Genomic DNA, 4,281 nt, shown 5'->3' on the forward strand with positions numbered 1-4,281 from the left:
AAAATCAAATCTTTTTAAAACTGTTTTCAAATCATATCTTTTAAAATTGTTTTCAAATCATATCTTTTCAATCACATCTTTTTAAAACCAATCATATCTTTTTAATCACATCTTTTTTTCAAAATAGTTTTCAATCAAATCTTCTTAACTTCTAATTTCAAAATCTTTTTCAAAAATTACTTGATCTCTTTCTCACTCTTGTTTTCGAAAATCAAATTAAAGTTTTTCAAAATGTTTTCAAAATCTTTTTAACTTAATTTTCGAAAATTACTTCCCTTCTTCTCACATCCTTCTATTTATGGACTAACACTATTCCTTAATGCAAAATTCGAACTCCATCTTCTTTGATAAGTTCGAATTTTCTACCTCTGTCTTCCATTTTTTTCCTCTGACACCTCAAGGAATCTCTATACTGTGACATAGAGGATTCCATATTTTCTTGTTCTCTTCTCTTTCATATGAGCAGGAACAAAGACAAAGGCATTCTTGTTGAAGCTGATCCTGAACCGGAAAGGACCTTGAAGCGAAAGCTAAGAGAAGCTAAGGCACAAATCTCTGTAGAGGACCTAACCGAATTCTTCAAAGAAGAAAGACACATGGCAGCCGAAAATAACAACAATGCCAACAATGCAAGGAAGGTGCTGGGTGACTTTACTGCACCTACTCCCGACTTCTATGGGAGAAGCATCTCTATCCTTGCCATTGGAGCAAACAACTTTGAGCTTAAGCCTCAATTAGTTTCTCTAATGCAACAGAATTGCAAGTTCCATGGACCTCCATTGGAAGATCCTCATCAGTTCTTAGCTGAATTCTTGCAAATCTGTGACACTGTCAAGACTAATGGGGTAGACCCTGAGGTCTATAGACTTATGCTATTCCCTTTTGCTGTAAGAGACAGAGCTAGGACATGGTTGGACTCACAACCTAAAGAAAGCCTAGACTCTTGGGAAAAGCTAGTCAATGCCTTTTTGGCAAAGTTCTTTCCACCTCAAAAATTGAGTAAGCTTAGAGTGGAAGTCCAAACCTTCAGACAGAAGGATGGTGAATCCCTCTATGAAGCTTGGGAAAGATACAAACAATTAATCAGAAAGTGTCCATCTGATATGCTTTCTGAATGGAGCATCATAGGTATTTTCTATGATGGTCTCTCTGAACTATCCAAGATGTCTTTGGATAGCCCTGCTGGAGGATCTCTTCATCTGAAGAAGACGCCTACAGAGGCTCAAGAACTAATTGAAATGGTTGCAAATAACCAATTCATGTACACTTCTGAAAGGAATCCTGTGAACAATGGGACTAATCAGAAGAAAGGAGTTCTTGAAATCGATACTCTGAACGCCATTTTGGCTCAGAACAAAATATTGACTCAACAAGTCAATTTGATTTCTCAAAGTCTGTCTGGAATACAAAATGCACCAAGCAGTACTAAGGATGCTTCATCTAAAGAAGAAACCTATGATCCTGAGAACCCTTCAATGGAAGAGGTGAATTACCTAGGAGAACCCTATGGAAACACCTATAATTCTTCATGGAGAAATCACCCAAATTTCTGATGGAAGAATCAAGAGAGACCTCAACAAGGTTTCAATAATAATGGTGGAAGAAACAGGTTTAACAATGGTAAACCTTTTCCATCATCTTCTCAGCAACAGACAGAGAATCCTAAGCAGAACCCCTCTGACTTGGCAACCATGGTCTCTGATCTAATTAAAACCACTCAAAGTTTCATGAATGAAACAAGGTCCTCCATTAGAAATTTGGAGGCACAAGTGGGACAGCTGAGCAAGAAAGTTACTGAACTCCCTCCAAGTACTCTCCCAAGCAATACAGAAGAAAATCCAAAAGGAGAGTGCAAAGCCATAAACATGGCCGAATTTGGAGAGGAAAGAGAGGAAGTGGACGCCACTGAGGAAGGCCTCAATGGGCGTGCACTGACCTCCAATGAGTTCCCCAATGAGGAACCATGGGAATCTGAGGCTCAAAATGAGACCATAGAGATTCCATTGGACTTACTTCTGCCTTTCATGAGCTCTGATGAGTATTCTTCCTCTGAAGAGGACGAGTATGTCACTGAAGAGCAAGTTGCTAAATACCTTGGAGCAATCATGAAGCTAAATGACAAGTTATTTGGAAATGAGACTTGGGAGGATGAACCTCCTTTGCTCACCAAAGAGCTGGATAACTTGTCTAGGCAGAAATTACCTCAAAAGAGACAAGATCCTGGGAAGTTTTCCATACCTTGTACCATAGGCACCATGACCTTCAAGAAGGCTCTATGTGACTTAGGGTCAAGTGTAAACCTCATGCCTCTCTCTGTAATGAAGAAGCTAGGGATCTTTGAGGTGCAAGCTGCAAAAATCTCATTAGAGATGGCAGACAACTCAAAGAAACAAGTTTATGGGCTTGTAGAGAATGTTTTGGTGAAAATTGAAGGCCATTACATCCCTACTGATTTCATAGTCCTACAGACTGGGAAATGCATGGATGAAACCATCATCCTTGGCAGACCTTTCCTAGCCACAACAAAAGCTGTGATTGATGTTGATAGAGGTGAAATGATCATTCAAGTGAATGAAGAATCCTTTGTGTTTAAGGCTCAAGGATATCCCTCTGTCACCATGGAGAGGAAGCATGAAGAGCTTCTCTCAAATCAGAGACAAACAGAGCCCCCACAGTCAAACTCTAAGTTTGGTGTTGGGAGGCCACAACCAAACTCTAAGTTTGGTGTTGAACCCCCACATTCAAACTCTAAGTTTGGTGTTGGGAGGTTCCAACATTGCTCTGAGTATCTGTGAGGCTCCATGAGAGCCCTCTGTCAAGCTACTGACATTAAAGAAGCGCTTGTTGGGAGGCAACCCAATGTTATATTTTATCTATTCTCCTTTGTTATTTTACTTTATTTTGTAGGTTGATGATCATGAGAAGTCACAAAATCAATTGAAAAAGCAAAAACAGAATGAAAAACAGGAAGAAAAACAGCACACCCTGGAGGAAGAACTCACTGGCGTTTAAACGCCAGTGAGGGTAGCAGTTGGGCGTTTAACGCCCAGTCTGGCACCATTCTGGGCGTTTAACGCCAGAAAGGGGCACCAGACTGGCGTTAAACGCCAGGAAAGGGCAAGAACCTGGCGTTAAACGCCAGGAATGGGCACCAGCCCGGCGTTTAACGCCAGAAATAGCTCAAAACATGATTTTGAGCAACATTTGGTGCATGGATGACTTTTCCTTGACACCTTAGGATCTGTGGACCCCACAGGATCCCCACAAACCCCTCACCTATCAAATCCCATCTTTCTCTTCACCACTCACCTCCATAAAACTCCACTTACCTCACCATCCAAATTCAAACCACTACTTCTTCCCTTTTTGGCCGAACCACAAAGCCATTCCCTTCTTCCTCATTCCTTCTACTTCTACTCTCTTCTTTCTTCTTTTGCTCGAGGACGAGCAAACCTTTTAAGTTTGGTGTGGTAAAAGCATTGCTTTTTGTTTTTCCATAACCATTTATGGCATCCAAAGCCGGTTCAACTGAGAAGGCATGACCTCAAGCCCATCACTAAGAAAAAGATGGAGCAAACAAGAGACCCCTCTCATCATGAGATCCCTGAGATACCTCAAGGGATGCACTTTCCTCCACAAGACTATTGGGAGCAACTGAACACCTCCCTAGGAGAGTTGAGTTCCAACATGGGACAACTAAGGGTGGAGCACCAAAAACATTCCATCCTCCTCCATGAAATTAGAGAAAGATCAAAGAATCATGAGAGAGGAGCAACAAAGACAAGGAAGAGACATTGAGGAGCTCAAGCACTCCATAAGATCTTCAAGAGGAAGAACAAGCCGCCATCACTAAGGTGGACCCGTTCTTTAATCTCCTTGTTCTTTACTTTCCTGTTTTTCGAATTTTAGTGCTTATGTTATCTATGTTTGTGTCTTGTGATCATTAGTGTCTTAGTGTCTATGCCTTAAAGCTATGAATATAAATCCATCACCTTTCTTAAATGAAAACTGTTTTTATTACAAAAGAACAAGAAGTACAGGATTTCAAATTCATCTTTAAAACTAGCTTAATTAGTTTGATGTGGTGGCAATACTTTTGTTTTCTGAATGTATGCTTAAACAGTGCATATGTCTTTTGAATTTGTGGTTCATGAATGTTAAAATTGTTGGCTCTTGAAAGAATGATGAAAAAGGAGACATGTTACTGAGGATCTGAAAAATCATAAAAATGATTCTTGAAGCAAGAAAAAGCAGTGAATACAAAAAAAAAAGAAAAAAAAA

At 40.0% G+C, this 4,281-nt stretch overlaps 1 non-coding gene across 1 annotated transcript; it reads right to left on the reverse strand.

Moving 5' to 3' along the window:
- Nucleotides 1–1,001: 1,001 nt before the first annotated feature.
- On the reverse strand, nt 1,002–1,109 carry LOC130947175 (small nucleolar RNA R71). Its single transcript, XR_009072575.1, has one exon. It is a non-coding gene; the product is annotated as a small nucleolar RNA R71 (small nucleolar RNA).
- Between the last annotated feature and the right edge of the window lie 3,172 nt (nt 1,110–4,281).

This window comes from Arachis stenosperma, chromosome 8 (genome assembly GCF_014773155.1).
Source record: "Arachis stenosperma cultivar V10309 chromosome 8, arast.V10309.gnm1.PFL2, whole genome shotgun sequence".
NCBI lineage: Eukaryota > Viridiplantae > Streptophyta > Magnoliopsida > Fabales > Fabaceae > Arachis > Arachis stenosperma.